Source organism: Zootermopsis nevadensis, unplaced genomic scaffold (genome assembly GCF_977971745.1).
Source record: "Zootermopsis nevadensis isolate Lab colony 2312 unplaced genomic scaffold, Znev_1.0 Znev_ptg000022l, whole genome shotgun sequence".
In the NCBI taxonomy this organism is placed as follows: Eukaryota; Metazoa; Arthropoda; class Insecta; order Blattodea; family Termopsidae; genus Zootermopsis; species Zootermopsis nevadensis.
This window is the reverse complement of record NW_028259154.1, coordinates 2,501,536-2,528,941: the sequence shown is the minus strand read 5'-3', so window position 1 is coordinate 2,528,941 and position 27,406 is coordinate 2,501,536. Positions and strand designations below refer to the sequence as shown.

The following is a 27,406-nucleotide window of genomic DNA, read 5'->3' as shown; positions in this document are numbered from 1 at the left end:
GATCTCATCACAGACACGTGTTCATCTGCGGCTTGCAACCTAACCTAACGATAGACACACCTAATGCAGAGGGACAGACGCTCGGAAACGCAATTAACACTAGAAGCTGCAACACAAATCGATGTCGACGTGTTCCTCGTCTACAACACGAAGCAGAAAACGTTTAGCCTCAGGACGAACGGCAGCCACAAATGGATGGCGGGGTCTCCGTGCTAATGATGACAACTCGCCGTGCGCTAGCAGAGGCTGGCTTAGACGCTCAAACACTCACTCACTCACTCACTCACTGACCTACCGTCCATCTCACCCCCACCCCCACCCCCAGCGTTTTCTATAAAAGGGGATTACTAGTATTCTCAATATAAACACTTCGTGCCGAAATACTGTGTTCGAAGATGCCACATTTTAAAGTTAATAGACTATTTAAAACGCCACCTTTAAAAAAAAATAAACACACACTTTACGTATTCGAGGGGCATCTCGTGCCTCGCCACAGAAGAAGTAAGTATTCGGTCACCTGCAAAGAAGATGTTGATTATGGAGCAGTCGCCAACCATTTTAATTCCATTATGGATACCAACGTTCCGTTTCCCCATTCTCCTGGAACGTGCAAGTCAATTACGAAGAGGGACCAGGATATGTCCCTCTGGAAGACCTGAATTTATATGTACTTCTATCTTGGTCAGTTATTGAAAGGTATTTGTGTTCCTGCAGGGCATTTTGACGGCATTTACGAAGTCTATTGTGTTAGAGAGCTGTCTAAAAATTGTCATAGCTGGTTCTCGTCAACTCTGTCATATCTGAAACGCGTGCTCAATCCCTCCCTCTCTCTCTCTCTCTCTCCTTCAAACCGAAAGCTTTATCGATATTTCGAGATGTGTCATCTGTTCTGTGCCAATGTCCCTTCGTGCCCGATTGTGAAAGCGTGCCGAAGGAAAAGCAAAGATAACTCGTATTTCGACTCGCGTAATTAGTTTTAATTTACAAAAAAAAAAAAAAGGGAGTAATTAAAATGTATGTAATTCTGCAAATTTATTCATAGGCGGGAATGTTTCCAGAATCAATATCCTGGCTGGTGTCGTCGCTACGATGCGCCAAATTCTTCTTTGCTTTTCTAACCCCCGGTTCGGGCTTTAAATTTGTAATTTCCGCCCTTTTAACCTTTCTCTCTTGTCTGATTCTAACATCTCACTGCCGTATTTTATCACTCGCCTAAACGACAGAGGCCTACACGCGCGTATATGAAAAACATATTAATTATCATACGGCCTGAAACAACGGGGTTCTAGTTCAGGTAAATTAGAATTTTTTCTTTGTCTCGAATTTCAGGTCGGCTCCGAGGCCCACCCAGCATCTTTTAAGTACACTTCGGGGGTTCCTTCATCTGAAGTTAAGCGACCACTCTCACCGACCTAGTACCTACGTTAAGAATGCATGGAGCGATTCCTACACACCCCATACGCCCGCATGGCGTGGTGCTCATTTAAACTCTGAGGACAACTGACAGGCATGTAGTATCCGGCTCATATCTTAAATTACACGTGACTAACTTGAATCAACTGGTGGCACCTTCACACTGCGTTGTCCGCTGTCATCACAACTCGAAATGAAGAATTCAAATACAATTTCTAACCATCTACTTGAAAGCTAACACGTGCATCACACGATAAAATCACGCGCTGTATAAGATACGATGTTCTCACAGCGGAAAAGAGCCCTACGTTTGTCCTCCGTGTTCTAATTCCGCGTGAGCTAACTTATAAAGGGCCCCACAGAGCAGGCGCGCCTCCCCACTAAATCTGAAGTCGAGGACAGATCCAATACTCGAAACGTCGTGTGTTTTATAATATCAGACGATGAAGAAAATTCCCAAACATCAATAATTTCATTACACCGTCGTCACAACCCTTCAGAATCAAAATGATTGTTTATTACGAGATTTGCAGGACTGGGTTCTCCCGATGACCAGTGTCGTGACTTCGCTTTACAAACAACAGAACAGCGGTGGGCAATGACAGCTGTTTGTCCTATAAAAATGCAATGGTCTAAATCAGCCAAGGAAACACCGAAAAGCTTGTAATTAGATTAGGCGTACTAACCGAGATTTGTTCGACATAGTTAAGTCTTAAATGAAAGTCTGAGGCTGCAAGAAGGAGAACTGTCCACTGTGCGCCCAGTGTGCAGTCAAATAGCTACTTAGTTGATTGCGAGCTGAGATTCTCACGGCATCGAAATGCTTACAGGACAGGACAGCGTCAAAATCCGAACGACAACACTTTAAAGTAACACAGTTAATTTAAAAGAACTATAAGATTAAACAGCTGAAAGTCTTGACCGAATGGTTTGCAGTCATACCTCCTACTCGAGAGATCCGACATCAAATCTCCGTCCGCCTACCTCGAGTGGCTTTTCGTGGCTTTCCTCATTCCCTCCAGGCCAATGCTGGGATAGTATTTTTAATTAGGCCGGTAACGCTTCCTTCCCTATTTCTTCCATTGCATCACATAATTCCGCACTACACGGTCGATAAATACGCCACAAATTCAACAAAAAAATCGACAAGTGAGACAGACCTAGCCTATTGCATAGATCATTGATAATTAAAGGCCGGGAAGCAGAATTTTCACTTAAATGTCATTCCTCTTCTGTTTACGACACTCCATTTTGTTTCCTGAAACACAATTTCTTCGTGCGTCGCGTAGAAAGCTGCAGACGTTTGCAGAAGCAGGAGCCGCGGTCCCATTTCGTAATTGACTTAGAGGGCCCCAGCATATCCGTCGCTTAATTTCTATTCACGTTTACTGTAACTCAATAACAAACTACCCAACTGCTTTATAAGCTCGGGCCTCGTGTACTACGGCCGCGCTACGTCTGATTCCAGTTCCGCCGATTTTCGCTGGGGCAATCTCATAAGCCGCACTGCCGGTCCCGACCGGAACTGTTCGTGGTTTTCCTCAGCCCCTTCATTTTTTTACTGGGATAGTACCTCGTGATAAGGCTCCACCACTTCATTCTCCTTTCTCCATCCTATGACATCAAAAATTCATAGCATCTGCAATTAACACAGCGTTGTCATGTATCGTACAACCTCTCTCCTTGCACAGACAAGAATCGACACCGACTGATTTTCCTTTTAAACGAAAAGTCCGAAAATTCCTAAAGGCCTTAAGACTCCTAGACGGAGGATTTCAGAAGTCACAAACGGGAAATTCTGATTTAAGGATTTCCCTCCTTCACGTAAAACTAAGGCAGTCATTCGTAAGTCCAGGAAAGAAAGAACGTGGTACTTACGTGCTTCTACCGCTCTCGCTCTATGAGATATTACCTAAAAGATAATTATGTCAGAGGGCAATTGACTGCAAAAATTAATAAAAACTGCGGACAAAAACAGACTAAAATGAGGGACGCACTCAAAATTTAGGGTGCTATAAGTTTTCCTCCGTGGCATCCCAACAATTACTCCATTCACACACAGAAGAAGGCAATGGCAAACCACTTCTGGATCATCTCTGCCAAGAACGTATATGAACAGGTCCCAGTCTGAGGAAAGGATGGAAGGATCCTGTTCATATGAACCTGTCGTCAGACAGAACACTACAAATAAAAATAAAAAGTATCCGAACTAGATTCCAAGAACTAGGCCGGAGTCGACTGACCTCGTGTGACAACGTAACACATCAATTCGCTTCTTGTATCAACAAAACTTCTGTTTTCCTCCAAAACTAGAATCGTGTTAGTCTAGTTCAGAAATAACGCCAGGGTACAGGAAACTGCTCGTATCACGGGGGAGGGGGGGGGGGGGGAGAGAGAAGCGACTGAACTCCTGATCCACAGCGGTTTGCTGTCTGGATTCCGCACACACCAGAGTTCCACAAACTCGCACGGTATACTGGTACCTTGGGACTAATCGCAAAGTTATTCATAGTATTCAATACCTTCTTGTCGACCGTCTCCTGAACTTTTCAGCAACTTTTTCAACTCACCCTCCGGTTCACCCTCCCCGCCCAATCTCCTAATGTTTCACTTGTAAGAAGTTGAACATCGTGCACTGGTGCCAGTAAGTTTACTGCAAGTCTGAAAGTAACTGGCGTTAGTGCCTTTGTTCGAGGGTTGCCTGGATCAAGGGGGGGGGGACTGTGTGTGTGTGTGTGCCCGGTAGTCTAAACGCGAGGGAGAGCCTAATTTATTTCCGTGTTACATTGCGTATTTTATCTGTAACGGGCATGCGCAGTTGCACCCTCCGGCATCCAAATGTTAGGGGCAGAGTAACCAAGCCTAACTGGACCAAAGCATTTCTCTGGGGGAAAATCCATGTTCCCTGAAAATAAATAAAAAAACAACCAGAGACCACTGGAAAGGCTTAGCTTTCGGCTACATGGTCGAGAGGACGCGAGGCAGGGCCTTAATGGCGATGGAACTGGTACAAAGGAAATCTCATTGGTAATTGCTTTATTTCGTCGAAAGCGGACAAAAATTTAAGGAAGCTTATAATGACTCCACATCTGGGTGCAAAAGTGTAACAGCCACACAAAACATTGTCCATTAATTGGGCCGACCTTTTGACGTTGGAGTTTATATACCCCTGGTGCCAGCCTTAATTAGACTCTTGGAAACATAAGTACAAATAATTTTCGGGCTGTCACCCACGGCACACGGACAGCTTAATGCAAGGAAACATTGGTTTTTATACATAAGATGGATATATTGGCCGTAGGGTAAGGTACATATGTTTCGGCAGGTTTTAGTCTTATTGTAACATATGCATTATTTAATAACATCTCGATGCATGTGAGGGGGCGAGGAGAAAAGCTTCTAAGCACCATGCCGTACGTTGTGCGAACGAGAGGAGGTGAACTCCACGCCCTTGAACATCGGAAGTAGACCTCCACCTACCCACTGTTGGCCTCCAAGCGTCGCTCTAGGTGCGGCGGATGAAGAGAATTTTCCCACAATGCATTTCGAGTAATTTAAAAACCCGTTAAAGAAAACTGAAACTTTCGTTACGACTAAAAGCGACAGTTAAGAGATTCTGAGGCTTGGAATGATCTAGATATATTTTACAATTTATGAATCGCAAATTAACAACAACATTATTAACACCTACAGTTGTTTGACTAAAATTGGAAAAGTTTCCAAACAAAATTACGGCTGATTGTTTGAAAGAACGTGCTGCAAGCACGCACCGGAAATGCGATTGTCGTTCAGCGCAACAAAGAGCTGGGGGGCGTGGCTTCACGTGTTATTGTTGCAACGAAAATACTTCACGCGTAACGAAAGACCAGTGTTAATTCCATCACGAGCGGTCGACACCTCTTACCTGCTGCAGCTTTGAATGATTTCTACAATTAAAATAAAATAAATGACTGTTCTGATCTTAGATTCGTCAAAAGACAGTTAAGCCTCTGTTAACGGGCAGATGACCTCAAGGAGGACAACGGAAGCTAAGAATTCATTTGGTTGACGTGGAACACAAAATCTTTTGTCATCATTGTCACCGAAACGAAATTCTTGTGAGCTGCAAACACACGCGTCTTTCCGCGTCACAATCCATTTGTCCTCGCGTTGGTGACGTTTTGTGCTGGCCGTCTTTGTGGTGACTAAATTACGAACCCGGTCTAGTTCGTCCTAGTTTTGAGAACCCATTTACCTCAATGTGGCTTGCACTTAAACTGTAAACACTTTCCATCACGTTAAGTAGCGTTTCAGGCTTTAAATTAGGGTCCATTCGTCGCTTTGCACATGCCCATTCTGTACTCCAGAGGCAGTTCCGCCCACCTTCGATCCTCACGAGTTACCTCGGCCAGAATTGCGTTAGTTGTTGATACAAATTCTAATTCACTAAACATCTTATAGTAAAGGACCCCATATTTCAATATCACCGCTTGCAAGCTGTCTGCAACTATTCAAATAATTACAGCCACCCTCCACATGTGGAAACCTTCCCTTCATCCTTAACGTGCTCTTGTGACAAGGGATCTACGTCACAATACCAAGCAGTTAGAACCTGTCTCCATATGTAAGAGATTCCTGTATCCGAACACATTTCAGAGCAGTCTGATCTAACAAATATAGATTAATTTAAAGGGATTGATCTGAAACCACTGACAAAGCAAACTACTCCGTACCTGCATTAAAGCGGCTTACTGCTTACATTTTGTGGTCCTTCTGCACGAGTAATTTTCACTTTGACCAGCTTATGAATCCGTAAAGAAGAGAATCATTATGAAATATCAGTCCGTTTCAGAACAAGCGAGGAACAAGTTGACGTGTGGCCTATTTGGTTGTTACTGCGATAACGAGCAACTTTCAAACAGCTCTACTATTTTAATATTTCGAAAAAAAACACTTATTTCTTCTGTTTCAGACGTTAATGACAGTGGTTACTGCAGAACCTTGGTGACAGACTACCTTAAGGGCTTAGTTTTGAATTAACAGCTGTATGCAACGGACTTAATTCAGATAGCGCCAAAAGAAAGTCTTCTCATAACGACAAAGCGCCCTACGACTAAAAGCAAGTAATAACCGTTTCTTAAACCACTTCCGAGTACTGAATAATGCCTCAAAAGGAAAAGACTCACGCCTAAAATGCTGACCAACAACTCACCTATTATATGAGAACAGAATGTTCATTACCGTAGTCACAAAATCTCGGTATCGCCTTCAACCCTATCTCCATAATTAGAATTTTAGACGAGATGCATACATTTTACAACGCTTTAAAGGAACAAGATCAGATTTCGTATGCTGATTATATTATACTTGGCATTTTACAGTGTAATTTTCAAATTCTTTGGAAAATTCTACGCTGATTGTATTAAAAAACAATACATCAAAAGGACACCAAGTTCCGATCAACATGTAGGCAAGTTGTGATCCAAAACAGGCAGAAAAATCCTGGTACATCATTTTAAAATAAATTTAAGTCCAAATGAATGACAGGTTCTCGCGATAGCACGTAACAGCCACGTTCTATTCCAAATGTCGTCGAATAAGCAACGCTGAGCCGTCTTACGCCGCTCCACGTTCGTCTCATTCATTCGCGGTCTGTTTGCTCAGGTACAACACTGGCAGCTTCGGTGACGTGGAGCACTTTTTAAAAACAAATATTGACAGAAAACGTAGAATTTTTAAAAAAAAAATAGCCACTTGTTCAGCAAAACCTCCATGCACGTCTGCCCCAACTACGTAGCTTTCCCTCTACCTACACATTTGTGCGACGTAAATGATTAGAATGTTCGCCACTAAGTTGAAAACGGGACAGCCCTGGAGCATTATCGGACAATCGTATTTTATTTATAAAGGTAGCAGGTACGTCGTGGCATTTAGGACCACTGTTCTCCTTGTCAGATCACAGGCAGCGTAGGTCGATACCGCCCTGAGCCTAGATGCTACATTCGTCCTTGTCCTCAGTCATTCCTATCCAATAGTTGCTTCCTCAGAGCACAGCATCCGCTAATTTCATCGGCTCCACGAATGTTTCCTACTTTCATCGCTTTATAAACAAGATGCTGTTAAAATACAATCACAGTCACAGATTGTCAGACCGCTCTCTTACCAAGTTGGCTCCGGACATTTTCCGCGGGGCGTATGGTAATTACATAACTTTTACGTGTTTATCGCAGGATGCCGACATTCAAGGGGAAGCAAAGCGACAGGGGTTCCTGGACTGTCGAAAACTTGGCGGTGTCTCTGCTGGCGGCTAAAACTGCAGGTCGATTGGATTTTCTTCAAGACTGGATTTCGAAAACAGGGAGAGGCCGCGAAATTCAGGTGCCACCAATTCTCCTGCACTGGAATCTTTCCAATAAACCAAGATTTTATTTTTTTGTGGCCTTGATTCCGGTTCCGTTGATGACGCGAGGAGAGCAGAGACAACAGGAGGAACAAGATTCTTGAACATGGCAATTCGCAGGCAGTGGAAAATAGTGGCGGCCATGTTGGAAAGATATTCAGAAAGATTTTGCCCGTAAAAGATGCAATAAATAAACCAGGCTCCAAAGTCGTAAAGGAAAGCTGAAGGAAGTAAGATTCTCACGGCGGAGAGGAACATCGAGAAAGAAATTAAGAAGAATTTAAAATGTAGAAAGCAGGTTCATTTGACACAACTTAGAACGTACGATTTGCCAGCTGACAACAAAACAGCATCATGCGTTTTATTGGAGAATGTTTCGAAGAAGATCGAATTTATTGTCAGAAATTGGCTCATCAGAGACGGACGGATGTCGGAAAAGGGGTTTCGCACCATCTATGTGAATTATGCTAAAAGAAATAAAGTCATCAAAATGACTCGTACAAAATTGACAGCAGTGTTGAATTTCGAAAACATGGACTGCCCGATGCTACCCGAACTTGAAGACGCGTGCATTAGCAGTGCCCGTGAGTACTTTTTTCTGACCACCATTTTCCATAAGAGGGCTCGAGGCAGAGGCCAGATATGGCGAGCCACATTCTTCACAGTCAGATCTCCTGTGATGATAACACTGGCTGAAGCCCAGTTTTAATTAAACACAACACAGAGTTTAACCTCAGTAATGAGGTGGATATGTCAGAGAAGATGTGTGGGTTTGTATGAATTGTGGTTATCTTGGCGGTGAGTCTGAAGATGGCTGCCTTCTGGGCTTTAACACCATGTAGTCTCGTAGAATTTTACCAAAATTTCAGATGCTCTAAATTTCATATCGCCCTGATGATGGAGGCAGCAGGGAGGTCTGAAACGTTGATAAACTTCCATCGCCATCTCCATGAGTAGGGTTGGTTGAGGTAAGTCTTCATGCATTCTTAATCTGAGTTGCTGGCTTAAGTAAAGTGTCTTGCGCATAGCTGACTGCTCACTGAGCTTATTATAAGGTCAGGGACGGCTTTGCCCCAAATGAAAATTTATATTGACTGCGCACTGTGAGGAAATGTCAAAATGAACTCTGTGATATGCTAATGGCGCACACACCTCGCCCTTCGTCTCATTTATGCAAATTAGCTTGATTTCGTAAGCACCACCAGAGAACATTTTCTGTCTCTCTTATTTTCTGATGTAAAAAATCTTGATGGTTTTCTCTTATGAGAGCGTCAGAACAGCCGGTACGACTTAAAATTTTGCAAGCACATCTCAAATTATGGCACTTCAGAAGATTACGCCATAATCGTAAGTTTCTACGTTTAACACCAGGTCCATTGTACGCCACCTGTTTTGCTAAATCAACATCTACGGGGTTTCGTGCGACTATCATAATATATTCCCAAACAACATCGACCAGTGGGTCGTATTTTTGGTATGGGACAGACGTCGTATTGAACCTAAGGTAGGAACTGAATTTTTAAGTATTATTTCCACGAACTTTGTCCGAAACTTTGCGACTCTAAAGTGGTTATCCTCACTGTTAGGGGCTCACCAACGGGGTCTACTCTGATAGAAACAACAAATTTCCCTGGGTTTCTTAAAAACAGTCGTTTCGCAGATTATTTTCTCTGGAATCTTCACAACACGAGAAGGCCTAAAATGTCAAGGGCAGAGAAAAGAAAATCTTGGTTTATTCGTACGGCGTCAGTGTAGGAGAAATGGTGGCACCTGAACTTCGCTGCCTTCCCCAGTCTTGAAGCAAATCCAATCGGCTTGCAGCTTCTCTAAAACACTGCTGATAAATTATTTTCATTTCTTTTGAGATTAATGATCAAACCAGCCGATAGCGTGTACTCGGGAGTAAAGCCAACGCCCGGTATAGGTCAGAGGTTGCTTTCAGAGTAAATATGGAAATTGGCTAGTAGGAAATTTGGCAAGACGCGACACATCACTTTTCGAAGTTTGGTGGAATTACGAATAAGACCTCGATGTAAAGGTAAGTTTAAATGCTTGGAAACTATAAACCGGACATATGTGAGGTGTGTCCGACTGGCGTTCAATCATCAGTAGCCATGAAAACAGACGCAGAAATGCGCTGTTTGCGTAACAGGGGACAGCAGATGTTCAATACGTTGCCCGTACAGGCTTTGATGTTGGCCGCTCCCAATATCACGGATTTATGACTTCTTTTAACAACGCACAAATTGAAATTTGTGTCAACAGGATGATTCAGTCGACCAATAACTGTCATTAAAGTTAGACAATAATAAATTAAAAACCTCATTTTCAAAAAATGTCGACAGAAGGAATATATATTTTCTCCAAGCACGCATTTCGAAGGAAAATATATCTGAATCCGAAATTAAAACTTAAGCTGCTTTACATTTATCATGAACGATTTGTAATCGATTCCCAAATATTTAATAAAATTGTTTCGTCTGTTAAATTTAGTTCCATATAAAGTCGAATAAAGTGGAAAGAAATTTACGAAACAAAAATCAGGCAATGATTTGGAAGAAATCGATCCAGACAAACTTCAGGTTACTGGTCCAGCATTTGCTTAAAGACAGCGATAATTATCACGAACATCTGCAGTCAACTCAGTTTTAGGCGTGCTTAAACGGGAGACCAGCCCCTCCAGAATACAAATCCAGAGTAACCTCCTTGTTTAACAGCGTCTGAAGGCGCTGTTTGAATTGGTGGCCACCGTTTCGAATGACGTGGTGACTCACTCTGATAAAAATTGTTTAATGACGTGAGAAGTGACGGTCAGGTATGGGTGACATTACTCACGTCGAACAAAATTGAAGGGTAATGCGAGAAGACTGTGCGACGACGCGTGGCGTCGAAACGAAGTTTCCGCTGTTATTCACCTTAACTTAGTTTAGCGTAAACACACTTACTGAACGTCGCTTAGAGACGCGCCTTTTCTGAGCAGTGGCGGACGCGGGAGACGGCGACCTGCGTCGAGAATTCCTGGCAGAACAGTCGCTACAGTCTGGGTTCAAAGGCTTCGGTGAGACACGGACGCAGTTGATATATCGCAACAACGATGCTGAATGTATCAGCCAGCTGAGACTAAAGTCGTTGGACCGGAACCTGCCCCAGGCGACAACGAATTCGTTCCCACGCGTAGCTGACAGCTGTTGCTAACCCAAGGTTTGCAATCTGCGATTTTTTGTGTAATATTGGCGGATCCTACAATTTCAGCTCGGTTCAAGATATTTTTTTGTAAGTTCTATAATGTTCGGACGTAATGGAGTGCCACAAAAATTATTGTGAGGTCTGTACGACTAGTGGGAATGAAGTTAATTTTGCTTTAGTAAGTAGTTCAATCGTTCCTCGCATTTCGGAGCCTCCGTTGAAACGTAATTAGGTCAATTACGTTTCTCATTCGCAACCGTGTTTTGGCTAACCTTAAAAATAATTACGACTAGAAATTAAATCGGAATTTAATTATGCCTTTTTGGGGCAATTCCGCAATTTCATTTGATTCAGCTTCCTATATTAGTAAAATGCTTAACGATAACGATTTCGCTAGTCTAAGTCATATTCCGGTGGTCCTGGGTTTAAATATCGGCCCTAAGACACGATTTTCGTTGTTTTCCTCAGTTCCCTCAGGAAAATGCCGGGATAGTACCACGACAAAATCTTTCCAATGCAGTTTAAGATAATGAAAGCGTCCATAAATACTAGCAATAAGTTTCCTGACAAATTAACATTTCATATTTAATAATTACATAATTATAAAATCATTTAATTGATAAATAATTTATACCTTCAAAGCCTATATCAAATCCTTCGTATTTATAATAGGCTGAATATTTAGTTGTCCGAATGCAGGACCGTACAGCAAATGATTACAATTACGTACAAAGTAAGCCATCTACTGGGTCCCGCCCCATTATCCTTGAATCTGTTACTTTGAAATTAACAAAACACGTACAACTGATTACTGAATACAGATTTACTAAATAAACCGTAAATTTTCTTAATTGCCGTGAATTCTCCCACCGGGTCTTAGGCATGCATTCAGCGTTCCTCGGCTCTACGAAAACATTATTTTGTGGTTCTGTGCCCCCCCCCCCCCTTCATTGCAACAGCGCCGCAGTGCTGACATGAATCACTTTGAAGAAATTCCGAGGATAATGTCAGAACAGTGACGCTCAATTCTTCCATTTTTCAAGCGGGTATGTTTCGTTTCATACACAGTTCGATCGTCTCTCCTCTTTCCTTCCCAAAATTAATTTAAGAATGTTTAATTTGAAAATTTGTTTTCCCGTTACAAGTCGCTGCTCACCTAACACGTAATAATAAATCCCCTGCAGCAAACACAAATAGGGAAAAAACGCCTGTCCACGTAAATGATCAAGTGGTTAACGCTGTTTAAGTAAATAATCCCCGTTTACACCGAGGATCATATCAAAGCCATCAATTTAAAATGTGTTACGGCACATGGACTTTAAAGGGCAAAAGTGATGTATTCTCTTTTTTATTCCCAGCATTCGATTTTTATAACGTCGATATATGAACTCTGAACGACATAACTGCATTAACACTCGTCTGTTAGAGGTACAGGGTCCTTCTGTATGAGTCACAGGTCTGTAGACCGAACTGAGTTGCTATCTGGGACAACATCTGGAGGATTTCAGTTTCCACCAACATCGTACGTCTTGGAATGAGGAAACGCTTACACGTGACAGTGGAATAGCGTAAAATTTATGAGAACTGTGTAGTTCTGGGAGAATTAAGTTAACTTCATGTAAGATTTTAGGTTTTCACAGCGGTGAGTATGAAGATTGCTGTCTTCTGGGTTGTTGCGCTTAATCATCGCCCTGATGACGGAGGCAGTATGACCTCTGAAACGTTGGTTAACATCGACCAGACTACACAGCGCAACAACCCAGAAGACAGAAATCTTCACACTCTGATGATGGAGGCAGTATGACCTCCGAAACGTTGGTTCACATCGACCAGACTACAAGGCGCAACAACCCAGAAGACAGAAATCTTCATACTCATCGCCCTGATGATGGAGGCAGTATGACCTCTGAAACTTTGGTTAACATCGACCATACTACAAGGCGCAACAACCCAGAAGACAGAAATCTTCATACTCATCGCCCTGATGATGGAGGCAGTATGACCTCTGAAACTTTGGTTAACATCGACCAGACTACAAGGCGCAACAACCCAGAAGACAGAAATCTTCATACTCATCGCCCTGAAGATGGAGGCAGTATGACCTCTGAAACTTTGGTTAACATCGACCATACTACAAGGCGCAACAACCCAGAAGACAGAAATCTTCAAGTTAACTTCACATTTTTTATGAAATTTCATAATAAAATTAAAATAATATTACATCTTTTCATTTGCGCACTCGAAATGCAGAAAAGATGTCAAAGCATTAACCTGCTTTAAACAAAGCAGTTGAGAGTAAATGCCATGTGACTGGGAACAAGCGTGTTCCCTTTCCTTTCACATTTGTCTTCCAGGTGATTCCCGTGGGTGTGGCTTAAGCCCAAATGTACTCTGCCGGCGTGGGGTCTCGCCAGCGCCGAACGCCTCGACTGGGACGGATTATTCAGATGAAGTCGGTAAGAGGCGATGACGAACGAAGCTAATGGCGCATTCGACGCAGCGACCTAAGACCATGAGTGGCTTCGGAGTGTCCTGAGCGCACTCTAAATCACCAGACGTTTCGCCGCCTGCAAGTCCTGGGTTCAGTCCCACCCAGTGCATTTCTGGTTGCGTCTTCATTCCAATTTCCATCCTTTAATATCTACGTTTTAATACGAACCGGATGGGAAGCGACTAACAACATCATTCCGTGAATTTAATCTGTTCTTTATTACACATTGAATTAAATTTTCTTTTTTTTTATTACTGTCGTTCCAATTTATTATTATTATTCTTCCATCCACTCGCCACTTTATAGGGCATTTACTTCCATGTACCCGATACAAACCTTGGCCCTGAGGTACACAGCGCAGTGGCTATTTCCGAAATACATTTTGTTCTTAATACGTGTATAATTTTATTGTGAGGGATGACTACATATTTTACGACAGCGTCTTTCGAATGATGTATGAAGATCCTAAAATAGCAGTTTTCTGAACTTCCCTGACGTCGTCTTCGCCCTGGATGTTGGCCAAATATTTTCTGAGTGACCTGGAGACAGTTCCAGTTGCTCCTGTAATTATTGGGAACACTTTTGCTTCCACTTTTCACATTCGCTGTATTTCAAGATGATCCCCGCTTTCTTCTTAATTACATTATTTTTATTATTGATTATGCAAATTCTCAGTCACTAAGGACATCAGAGCTTTTAACCTTCACTGCAGTCTTGGTATTTTATACAATGCCTTAATCAGATAAAAGCTGAAGTGTGCCTTGGCTGTACGGAACAATCTTACACTGACCGAGTTTAATAAATTATTCAGGGTTGATTTCATAATTCGTGTCATTATCGGCCAATTTCATGTTTCACGTAATGACGTTTTGTCTTCAAGCTGTTGATAACGCAGAACAGACGATCACACCGATCTTTGATTTCTTATTTATTTTAGGGTAAAATAAAATGGAAGCCACGGTGGTCCAGCGGTTAGAACGCTGGCCTTGTAATCCTGGGGTCTCGGGTTCGATTCCCGGCGGTGCCCGAATTTATAACTTGTGTTGGGCAAGGCCGTGGTCTAGGCAACACGGAGTTTTCCTCCGTGGCATCCCAACAATTACTCCATTCACACACAGAAGAAGGCAATGGCAAACCACTTCTGGATCATCTGCCAAGAACGTATATGAACAGGTCCCAGTCCGAGAAAAGGATGGAAGGATCCTGTTCATATGGACCTGTCGTCACACAGAACACTAATAATAATAATAATAATAAAGTGTCATTCCGAGATGGGCGTGTACCTCCGATGTTAAAAACAAAAAAGCTTTTCCATTTTCCATATATCTTAGTTTAATTCTGTTTTAATTTGTTTCGTCTCATTAATCTTCATTAGTATTGTCGATCTTCAACAATGTTTGCCTGTCATACACTTTTGCTGTTGGCAAACGCTCCAGTAAAGAACTTGTATTGATTTATTAATTCTATTACAAATTATAGTCTGAATCTGCTTAGGACTGCATTGGAGAGAGCGTTTATGTCGTGGAACCAAATTAATTAAATAGAATTCGCAGTCTTCTGACACAGACGATTGTTCATCGGCGTATGTGACTAATGTGTGATCTCTTTTCGTGGCGTCTTATTAATACGCTTACAGCTTCGCTCTGCTGATGTGCGGACGTCCGTGGGTTTTGCGCCGTCCTTGCACTTTCATATGGTTCACGTACGTCACGGAACGCGCGGTAACCGTGGACGAGAGCCTCTGTGGCGAAGAGGCAAGGGGCGAGAGTGTGTTTTGTGCATAAATTATACAACTGATTCGAGTGACAATTCAAGTGTTCACCAGCATTTTTAAAGAAATACAAGAACGGAAATATCCTCAAAGGAGATAAGACATCATTTTAAGCGTTTAAAATGACTTAAAAGTGCTCTGATACAAGGGAGTTACTTAGTAATAAGTGGTTAAAAACGTAACAGCGCTATGAATTGTGAAATGTGTATAACCCGGCAGCTGTTAGCACGCAAAGAGAAAGGTTAAAGCGGGACCTGGGACAAGATTTCGTGCAACAGAACGGAGACAGCGAAATCTGCAAGATTCACAGAATACGATCCCACGTTGCTTAAGACAGACAGACAGGCCAAAGGAGAGGGACAATGAGAAACGAATATTTAAAAGTTCTGCTTTCAGAGACTGAATCTAAAATAAAAGCAACGGAGAACAGGAGACGGACAATGGAGCAACTCGCAGCGAAAAATCTACATAAAAGAGAATCATCGAAACAAACAATTCGCACGCATTTTTTCCGCTGTGGCGTCACTCTTTCCCCATACACGGAGGAAAACCGCGCATTTGTCGCATAATAGCAAATGCTATTTTTGATTGTTTTATATGTTTTTAAAAAAACAAGCTCTTAAACAGAAGAACGAGAGGAAATAGAAAAAAACATTCGCGGATCGAAACTCGTTTAATATTGATGGGGTCATCTGGCTTCCAGGCGCATGTGAGCGGCTAATGTGCACTTCTGCCCCAGTTTACTTCGCTCGCTGGCAGAGTTCTGTAAAATATCAGGCGGTTTTCCTTTGTGCACACAAACTCTGTCATTTGACTCGCTCCTTATTTTGTACGGCTTTAGGTCATAAGATCTTTAATAGACAACACAAATGTCATCATACTCTACTAACGACCCCCCCCCCCGCCCCTTATACAGAGACGTAACACCATTAAAAATAAGGCCTAACATCTGAAATGGAATCATTCAAAAAAGTTATCTGGGTCCGCGTTTAACAAGCGAGCTGTTTGCATTAACTTCCCGTGTCCAGGTCACGCACGTGTCCATCCTGTCAGCATCTGCGGTGTTCTGGACGTTTATTTCAATTAGCCAACACCACAAGCATCCCAGAAACAGCTACTTGGTTCATGAATCTGTTCGAATCTTGGCCGGATTACCACAGCCTCACACGAGTTTCCCCGCCAAGACAACGTCTGGTTTCGAAGCAACGTCGTTAAACATCTCAGAAACAGTCCAACGCTTCTGTTAAGCGTTTCTGTTCGTTAGTACCCGACATGCAACAGACGAGGACCTACGACAAAGGTTGAGAAATAAGCCGATCGCTTCACACTTTTATCTAACAGCTGAAAAGCGATGAATCATCGAGTAAAATAACAGGGTCCATTCATTACGCACCGATATCTTGAACTCGAATATTACTGGGAAGATGGCGGTCGTGCGATGTTTGAAGGTACTATCACAGCATTCGCCTAGCGCGACCGAGAACCTCTTGAACACAAGCCATTTAAGGCAACATCGCAGAGGCTGGTGGTTCGTTTCTCCTGCAACATTCGTGTGTTGTGTCGCAAACATTCAGAGTTCTTTATAGGACATTGCCCCCTGGTTGTATATTGATCAGCCGTAATGCCTTCCATGCTATTCACGATATAACTCGCTGCAGTAGCAGAGTCCGTCCGCTGATACCAGATGCCGCCAATGCATATCCGTCCACCTCCTGCTTCACCAATATTAATCTCGAGGTTTTTCTCCGTCCTTCTCTGTGGTGGATCCGGGAATTTGAAGCTCCTTCATCCGATGCTCCACGCACTCCGCGCGCCCTCGTTCCTAGCAACACTGCCACGTCCTGAACGTACGACGCGGGCTGAAAGCCTATGATAAATCACGAAGTTCCTCGTCACACAAAAGCTAGTCTCAAGACAGGGAAAGACACATCCCCGGACAGCATTGTCGAGAATTCGGGGAGCCATTACGTTACCATGGAAACAGAGAAAAGTTCCACCTTTAAATCACACTGCAATTGAGAGAACATCAAGTAACTTTTGCAGAGATTTCAGTCCACCGATAGTGTCCAATTCTTAGCAAGTGGGGCGCGTGTTCCTAAACGATATATATCGTACGTAGCACGCTAAAGGTTAAAGATTGTGGCGCACAACTTTGATTCCCGTGCTATAGCATCAACCACAACGCGAAGTAATTTCTCGGTCAATAAGAGGGAAAATGTTCAAGAATTTTTCAGTTACATTTGAAGGATTGAAGTGGGTTTATTTCCTGGTTACGGGTGTCACTGGCTTCGGACACACTGCTAAATGGGCCCGTTGGGTGCGGTTCGCCTTTCAGGGGTTCAAGAAGGAAGTTCAATTGCAGACTGCCCTAAGCTAAATCTGCACCGAGACGCATCACGTGACCAAGAAGAGAGATTTCATGGACAATGGTCAATTCTGGGGACCAGATGTAGTTTCATGTACGGATTTATGAGTAAAGAACAGCAACGCAGCGGGTCCCTCTCGGTGGTTAAAGTGGAATCATTCCCCCCCCCCCCCCCCCCCGCTTAACTGAAATCGTGATAACCATTTTTAGAACAAGTTGCAGTCGTGGTTTCCAGTGAAGTTATTAGTTACGTCAAATTGGCTCATGCCGATTAGAATTTATTTGTTAATAATTGTCTTCTTTGATAACGTCATATTAATACTTTTATATTTCGGGCTAATTTCACACTTCACATTTCATCTCCAGCATTTATGCAGAATCCATTCCCTTTGTGCTCCTGACGTGGCGCATTTCTATACTGCCAAACATCCCACAACAGGTGTTTCTTCTTCACTTTAAAACATTAAGAAACTTAACGCATTCATGAAGACTACAATCAGTAACCTACTAATGCCGATGTACGCTATAAACATTTGATCAGTTATAATTATTCACTTAGAAAGGAACAACAATGCCATTAGAAGGTTACAAACAACGACAAGTCGAAATCTGACTGAAGAAGTAATTTTATAGTTCAGAAAGGGCGTGGACGACATATAAGCTTAAAGGTTCACAAGCCTGAAATACGACTGGTTGAACAAGAGTGAGAATAAACTACTGTTGATCAATTCACTCACCATAAATCTCGGCGGCTACTGAAGTAACTCCCGCGCTGCACTGCTCCTGAAGTTTAAAAATTCACCTTGGACTTTGATACACATCACTGCAGTGCTACTACATTCATCAAGTAAAAGTTTTATTCACATTGTTGAGAAATACTGAGGCAATTTGCGTGCGGGTTAACTTCTAATCACTCAATTAAAAAGTCACATTAGCACTAATAATGCAACACCTATTCACAGACGCCACATTGAACAAAACACTGCTAGCCGCATACGACAACGCACTCTGCCGGTCTCTCCCAAGACACGAACAAGTGAAGTGCGGATCTCGCACGTGGAACCAAGAGGCTCGCTCGTCAGGCGTTCTCCCACTACTGACGCGATCGGCTCTAGTTCGCTTGCTTCAGTGGCGTTGTGGACCAGCGCACTGACGATCGATGTTGCCAAGCAAGCAGCTGGCATTAAAACTTTACCTTTCATACATTCACTTAACGAATTTCGACTCTGAGCCAAAGTGAAACTTATTCCTGTGATAAAGCACTTTGCCATAATGGCACTATGACTTAACCTCGACACTAAACGGAGGTAAGTGGTTAGCCTCGCTCCCCGGCCGCTTTATCCGTGCGCTCAGAGCCTGACTCAGCCTAGCGGAAGGTCCCTGCGTCTACCTGGGATCAAACCTACCCCATCTTACAGAAATATGAGAGGACTTGGTATTTTTAAACCTTGCAGATGAGTTAACGACACCGGAATAAATTGATATAATCTGATTCAAGAATATGTCTGTGTAGGAACAAATTGACACGAAGAACAGTGACGTATGTAAAATTACGATAAAATTTGAAACTCTGTGCTCTCTACCGAAATATGTTTGTACGCGAAACGTGGCGCTTCGTACATATTGGGCTCCTTCACCACAACTTCACTGATTCACTCCCTGTGGCCAGAGACTGTATCTACTGGTCCCAGAACACTCCTGCTCGCGACGTGTTCTACAAACGCGTGTCAGTCTCTAATGTGCCTAATGTTATGAACACTTCCTTACTACACGAAGACGAGGTGGCAGCGTGAAGTTCCGTCTGTCTTAGTCCTATTAAGTATTGGGCAGAATGATGAGTTTTGGACAGAGAAGTTTCTTGTCTGCCGGAAATCGACACCTGATCGTCCACCCGTAGACATTTTCTCTACTAATTGTGTTGACTGGGCTCGTAGAAATTGTATGACACTCGAGTAATAATACACGCGACGCAGAGGCGTTCGTACATTACGATATTAAAAGCAAAATGTGTTTAAAGCGCGGGTTTACAGGCTTATTTGCGTTTAAACTCCGTTCGTAAGCGAAACACATTTTCAATTATAGAGATTCGCTTCTTCCAGTGGGAATTTGACTGCATCAACTACCAGAGTTTGTCTGTTTGAACGAAAGGTTGAAAGCCTCAAAAATAATAATTAACTATAGTTTCAATGTTTAATAAGAATCTTACCACACGCTTCGACCTTAACTTGTTATCTTCAGGTGGATCTCTTCAAGAAGCTTTCGAAACTAATAGATGAGACTGCTAATTTATAAACACGTTTTCTGTTGTTGACTTTACAATGCAATGGACTGTGACTGTGACATTTAAAGAGAATCGCCTGAAGATGACCAGGTAAGGTCGAAACATGTGGTGGATTCTTAATAAACATTATTTTGCAGACAGTCAACCTAATTACGTATCTTGCATATCGTCGAAAATCCAGAAACTGCGGTGTCCATGAACACGAAAAAGAATGTCGATCTTTATGAAGTGGGAGTTTCAAGTTCTACCTAAATCCGCTACTAGCAGACCGAGAGGTCGACTTTGCTGACTAGGAATTTGGAGGCATCCGACCCATATGATAACTAATATTCCGACACGTTCTTGTTTCAGATGATCTGTTAATGATGACACAAATGTAGACGTCTTTCAAGTTGTGAAATTATTCTCGATGGCATGAGATTACATAACTTAGCTTCCTGAAGTGGTTAGCACTCCTGCTTCGTGCATTGGTGATCTCGGATTTAAATATCGGCCCGGAGACGAGGTATCCTGACTGTCTTTTTGTGGTTTTCCTCAGCCTCTCCAAGAAAATTCCGAAACGTCCACAATATTAATAACCAAATGATGTTTAAAGTTACGTCAAATTTATTGTACTCGTGACAACATTACTATGAAATTGTTCTTCATTCGTTCCTAAGCTGAGACGGGGATATAGATCATTATGATGCAAAATCCTCCGTGAAATTCTGCGTACATGAAATTAAATATCCGACATGAGGTTCTTGTAGTTGGCGTTGGTAAGAATACAAATTTATTAACACGCTGAACTAGAAAATATTTCACAAAGCAGATAGGAATTGGTGCGTAGGTTAGACACAAACAATACACACACATTCTCGAAAACCAATTAAAGGTGGTGTGGCAAATAGAAACTGAAGATTAATGTAAAATTTGTAATTATATTTTAAGATACTTCTTGTTACTCAAAGTTGTAACTGTGACACTCGCCAAATTTACTAGAACAAAAGACACAGGAAACAAATAATTTTACGAGCTATTTGGCAAGCTACGCTACTGAAACGCCTGTTATTCTGAGCGAATAAAGCAGTTTTCAGGCGAACATTTCGAACGAAATGACATTAACAAAAAATGTCTCACTGAAGGAATTTCTCATTTCCCCCTCGTCACCAGCAAGCTTCGGGTATTTAATTAATGCAGTTTATGATTTTAATTCATATGTGAACAATTAAATTCGAGCAGAAATATGATGTGGATTCCTTTTTCAAAAGCGCGGGGGGAGGTATTTTAGAAAGAGTCGTAATGTGACAATCGCTCTGGATTGTGCCCAAAATGTTAAGGGAGAGACCATTAGAAGACCTAGGAGTAGACGGGATATGAATATTAAACATTAAGAGCACAAAACTCAAAACACTCAGATGTGTGGGAGATTGGAGAGACAACTCCATGCATTCTTAGCCTCGGAACTAGACGGAAGTGAGTGTTGAATTTCTCTCCCCAGACGACTTGACGAAAAAAAGCGATACCCACTGGAGAGGGGGGTTGGTGGGTCCTAGCGATGATCTGGATGGTGCGGCAAAGAAAAAGACATTTGCAGCCGAGAATCGAACCCAGGTTTGTCCAGCCTGTAGCCTAGTTACAGAACTGAGCTGCAGGTCTAAAATGCATCTCGAAGAAACTGCGATTTTCTGGCTCAGAACGGAGTAAAGTTCCTGGTTCTTAAGAACTTTGCGAGGAGCCTTCGGAACTTCTTGTCCAAATCAGCGAATGTCAGTAGTTCACGTGTCTGCAGTCTGCGGCCCGCGGGCTGTCAGCGGCGCAGCCTGGTGTCGGCGTCGCGAAACGACGTTTCTACGTACAGCAAAGTGACTCACTCTGTGCAGCGGTCCGAAAGGAGCAAAGAGACTTCTGGAAAGAACGAAGAATTTGGCACAAGCAGATGCGTCATCGCACGGTCTGTAGAGGCATTACGGCGTCTTGACCTTGAAACAGCTAACAGATGCTTCAAGTCAACAGAGAAACTTGGCTGTGTCATTAGTCGGCTATTTTATGTCTTGATTGAGAATTAATTAATCTGCGTTCAGTTTAGCAGAGTTAGGCTAAGCCACGCGGATCTGCAGCTTTTCTGGAGAAATTTCTCGCCATATTTTCGAAACTTTTTTCGACATTTGGTAGCACTGCTTAGACAGGGGCCGGAGCTGGCCGGCCGCAAGTCTCTCGTCCGTTCTGTACAGTGTGTGCAAAGATAAAGGCAGCAGACAGTGTTTTGTCGCAAGAATAAGGAAATCGTTTGTCACGTGATGCAGAATCCATTCTTTTACAAGCTGACTAGATCTCTAACTAACTCCACGGAGCAGAATTCATCTTGAAAAACTAACAGTCTCTCAAAAACCTCGCATTTCATATAACCCGACATTTTATTGCCGTCTCAACAAAACAGTCCACGTTCGTTACATTGCTGTTGGTGAGTAAGTTATTCGGTTGACGAACGCAGTAGAGCGGCTCAGTAAGAAGAGGTCGTGTCCACTGCAAGTGTTATAACATTCATTAACATTTTAAGCAGCTTAAAATACAACGTGTTGCCGTCTGTTACCCAACCTGCGTTTTTATAAAACATTTTAAACACACAAAAAGTTCGTAGAGCCGCCACGCCAATTCCCTCCCCCGCCCCCCTTCTCTCTCTCTTTGTCACACAAATCCTCTGTTCCTCTCAGAAACGCGGCCATTTTAAATTTAATATCCTCCCACGCCTCTCCGGCGTCCGCGCATCTGAACAAAACGCAATTAAAAAGTTAACTACCCAACTAAATTCTTGAGACGCTGCTACTCTCTCAGCTTGTCAAGAAATTCCTCCCTTATTATTTAACACGAATGTCCATTGCCGTGTTAACAAGAGCCCGCCATCTGTTCAATTCCTGAGCGAAATGAATCATCGGAGAGGCTGTAAAGGAGATTCTGATCAGTTTCACTGTTCGAAAATATTTACTGTCAGCTAAAGAGATTTATTTATTTATTTATTTTGATTTTTCCCATATAAAACTGCCGTGTAGGATATTTTCTTTTGCAACTTTGGTTCTACACGCGTCTGAACTGTTGGCCGTCAGTCGTACCAACTCTTTCAGTTTTCCCCAAAGTATCCCTAAGTTGGTTTTATTCACGTGGGCTTGGATGACTTCTTAAAAGAGTTTGCTCCGTGACTTTTCAACTGATTTCGCTTGAAGCTCCAGCCGTTGATGTTTCTAACAACGAATCAGCCGCAAAGAATAACTCGTAGGGCCGTCTTAGCTGTGCAAATGCTTACTCGTATTTCCGTCTGACACGACAGTACGTTCCACTAAGCCCTGTGCGTCTCTCTCTAGCAGCGTTCGGCTGTTTCCAACTCTCAGTCCACTTTGCATAGGATCCTCGCCGAAACGTGACGAGGCGGAATGTGCGTGTCCCTGCCACGACACCGAAGAAATTAATTCTGCTCCCTTTTGTTAATATTATTCTTACTTGTAGAGCTGATTTCAATATTTTTGTTTTAATCGTGTACGACTGCAGTTGGCCTCGCTTGGCTGATGTCAAGTAAATTATTTAACGAATTTATTACTATTATTAAAGTCACATTTGGCCTCTAAATTCCACCCCTCACCCCTGGTTACAGGCTCCGACACTGAGAAATATGTGAAAGCAGTTTGGGCTTGTTTCGCTTGTAGTTTGCATTAGCATGAACACCAAGTCTGCACAGTTTTCGGGTTACATTCGCGGGTGAATTAAAAGTTCGTGTATTTGACTGTCAGGAATGATTATCAGTTACTGTGAGCGTAGGGGATGCCTCCACGTGTTCCTTCGCCTGTCAGCAGCGGCAATATTCTTGACTTGGTTTTTCGAGGAAGTCTTGATGATGAAAATATCATTTTAATTAAAATAGTAATGAACGTTTAGTTACATAAAGGATGAGGAATTTCTTAATCTGCTACTCGTGTCTCATCCAATGATTTATGCACTAAGAATTGCTGTTAATGTTAGCAACATGGACAGACTGAAACTTATAAGAACAGTTGGACCTCGATATATGTCCGTCAGTACGAATACATATTTCATATATAACACGGTTACTGATTCTGCCCCCCCCCCCCAAAAAAAAAAAAAATCCGCGCTATATCGAGGTTCCGTTGTACGTCTTATCCCTTCAAACGGGCCCTTCGAATTGGCTCTCTCGAACCTGAAGACAGAAGCAGAAGGAGATTGAGTCGTGTTCGAAGAAGGACCGAGAGGAGAATGTCCAAATTAAAAAAAACATCTGATACAAAGTGGTCTGAAGAGTTGAGAAACAATTCAGAGACAAAACATTCAGCTCGGCTACGATAGCACTGCACGTTTCAGATGGAATTTCAAGCGACGACGTCGGACATCCCACGCGACCTGGTTCGTACCTAACCACGTGTGCGTGTGAGGGTGGAGGGTTAGGGGGAGGGGGTGAGAGACAACTTCCACGCGATTTAATGGGGTAGTGCTCACTCACAGATAGGAAACAGAGGTCAGGATGTGGTCGAAATGAAGTTTAAATTTTAAAGGACGCATGAACTCGCTGCATTAATAAAACACTTGAGCTAATGGGTTACAGCGTGTGAGTTCAAAACAGAGGCTCTGCGCAGTGAAGACCCTACTTAAAATTGCTTTCTTGGGGCGTCACAGTCACTGGTAACGTGGAATTCGTGCGTAATTAAGACACGCTCTAACTAACTAACTAACTAACTAACTAACTAAACTGACTAGCGCAGAAACACGGACCAGTTTAACAAACTAGGAAATACGACCGTAACGTAAGAATTATTTTGCCTTCGACGTAATTTGACCTTTGACATTTGGAAGTGACGCCACTTGAGGGCAGTTACGAATATAAAGGAACACTAAAATAGGACACACACCCCCATATATTCTTATATAATCAGCCGAAGCAAATTCTTTGTCGGTCCTGTTGATACAGTACGCCACTGACTTCAATCTCCTTCTTTATCTTTCGATAATACTAATGTTAATTCTGGCCCAGTATCAGTTATATTTCTGAAATTACACTGCAGCTGGGGTTAACTTTGTTGATACAGTTTTAAGAATATAATACTCCTTTATCAACTTTTTGAAGATGCTAATTTTTTGGACAGTTCATCTTAGCCTTTCGAACTTGTTGGAATTCCGTCTCTATGTTAATCTGACAAAGGGATCTTCCGGTGTTCATTCTGTTCGTACGTAACACGAGGAATTAAAACTGTGATTACTGCGTGGGTCGGGCTGGAGGAGATTATGGCAGTAATGTTGAAGTAACAGCCCTTTGAGCAACCTGGAGCGTTCGTGTTGCAAATCAGAGCGTCAAACCATCGCAACTCCACAAAGAATTAACAGCATTACGAGTGTTTAAAACAGTCGTGATGTATAAATTGCAACCCACAAAGCTCACAGTTGTTACTATCAAACTAAAATATCATTACGTAAGTGATGCTTCATTTAATGAAGCACAGACTTCATTTCCCACCGTTCTGACTAATGGCGATGCTGGTTCTCTGCTTGTGGACGCTCGTAATCTCAAATACAGATGGATAAAGCGAAATTGTGAGTGTAGGCTCCTTGTGCTATGCGGCGATCATATCAAAGGCTTTACCTGTCACGTCATCCGCGGTGAGAGTCAGTTTGCGTCATTCGGAAGAATTACGCGCCATGGATTATAATTCTAGTGACCAATGGTCGATATTTCGACACGAAAATTGAGGTTTCCGATTGCGAACGGATACACCTGAGCTGAGAGGTTCGTCCTCACCATCACAGGAATCACGACCTACGTGTATATTACAAAGGTTACAGGTAAAATTAATTTATTTGTGGAGAAAAGGCGATAGGTTACTGACACTCGAAGGCTTACGTCTAACTGCCACTGACACGGATCGAACGTCAGATTTCCACCGTCCCTTATCTGATTCTCAGAATAAATTTGGAGAGGCTGAGGTGTGGTTACAGTTAAGGGCTGTCAGTTGTCCTGTTTCCAGGTTTGTAATGCCTCTTCTCGCACAGGCGAAAGGCACATCAGCCCCGGACCCGGAGTCGGTAAATCCATCGCCTGCACCGGCACCGTCATCTCGGAAATGAAGAGGACGGCCGGGTATGAAGCCCCCCTGTCCAAGCCCCAGAGGGAGGATGGATGTCACGGTGTGAACCATCACTGGCGGACAATTGTACGCTGACTCCGCCGTTCAAAGAGAGGCTTCTAACATTATGCGATACTCGTAATTAACGCCACTTTGAGGTTTCACAAGCTCTGTTTGAACAAAGACCTAAAGAAGCTGCAACCCCAAATGCCTAGCAAGTTGCAGAACTAATGGGCTCCCCGAAACAGCTAACTTTGTCTTACTTGGTTTAGTTACTATATTAAATACGCGTGCGGCACAACAGTGGGTTGGCAACACCTTCCCCTAGGGCAGTTACCCCTCCTCCTCCTCTCCCCACCTCACCTCGCCAATCATCGCAATCAACGAGTCTCGAGTCTTCCGTTCGGCGAGCCTAAGTCATGTCTCAGCCTTGGATGTGCAGTGGTTGGTGTGAGCAAGTCGTTTGTGCAACAATGTTTCTGCCCGGGGAAACTTTGGCTGCAGGCGAGCGTCCCTTGGTTTTCCGCAGGCATCCAGGGTGGTAAGTCACATTGTTTTATTCATGTTATGCGCTTAGAAAGGAGAGCGTCGGTCTGTACTCTGACCCCGTTTGACTTCTCTCGTACTTCGGACATTTTGTTTTGGTCTGCGTTGTGACACAGACTGCCATTTTGCATGCAAGTGGTTCTTGAGAGACTGTCGTAGCACAGAGAATGTAACCTGGGCCCTCGTCCCATTCTATTCTCATATGCACCTTTGTTCGCCTGCTTGTTATTTTGTTGTCTGAATGGAGCATATTGTCCAGCCGGTTTATTGGTCCTCTGAGATCAATTTTTCTGATAACCATTTCGTGAGTTATCCAGGGGTGGCCCTTTAGTAAGGGAGCGGGACATTTCTCGACTTCAGAAATTTCCAAAGAAAGTATTACATAAAGCCTTCAGTTTTCGTCTGCGGGTGTTGAATGCAGTGTCGCGTTTGGTAGTGCGAACAAAAATCAAGTTTTCCTCGGCCTACGAGGCTTACGTGCAGCCTTTCCCTTCTCCCTTTCATCGTGAGCCCTACCAGATACGCTTATTAAGTAACTTAAGTTAACCAGTGCAGCGTGGCGCTGTATCGGACTTGATTACAACGCGTAACTGTACATTCGTTTGCCGCAGACGTTGGAGGTTAGCGCCCAGCGGGGATGGCATTTTAGTGGGGAATTCCATTTTTGAATCACGTAGGTAAGGTAGAATTTGAACTTCTTACACCAAGCAACACGCAGTTAGAAGGCGTTTCAAAAATTCACCGCATTGTAGGTGATTACGAATTTTTTCGAAGAAATTACCGCCTCGATTCTACCCTGAATTTGTAGGCGGTACGCTTCTCCGATACTTTACAGCCCAAAATACCACAATCGATACCCAAATACGTATTAGA

The 27,406-nt window shown here is 43.0% G+C and overlaps 1 protein-coding gene across 3 annotated transcripts in view; it reads right to left on the bottom strand.

The window, feature by feature from the left end:
• Positions 1 to 18,707, bottom strand: part of LOC110834179 (neuroligin-4, X-linked-like) — a 215,020-nt gene extending 196,313 nt beyond the window's left edge. For all 3 annotated transcript variants that reach the window (XM_087353254.1, XM_087353256.1, XM_087353255.1), the window contains exon 1: positions 18,343 to 18,707. The gene's annotated coding sequence lies outside the window, so the exon portion shown is untranslated. The remainder of the gene's footprint in view (positions 1 to 18,342) is intronic.
• Positions 18,708 to 27,406: the final 8,699 nt, after the last annotated feature.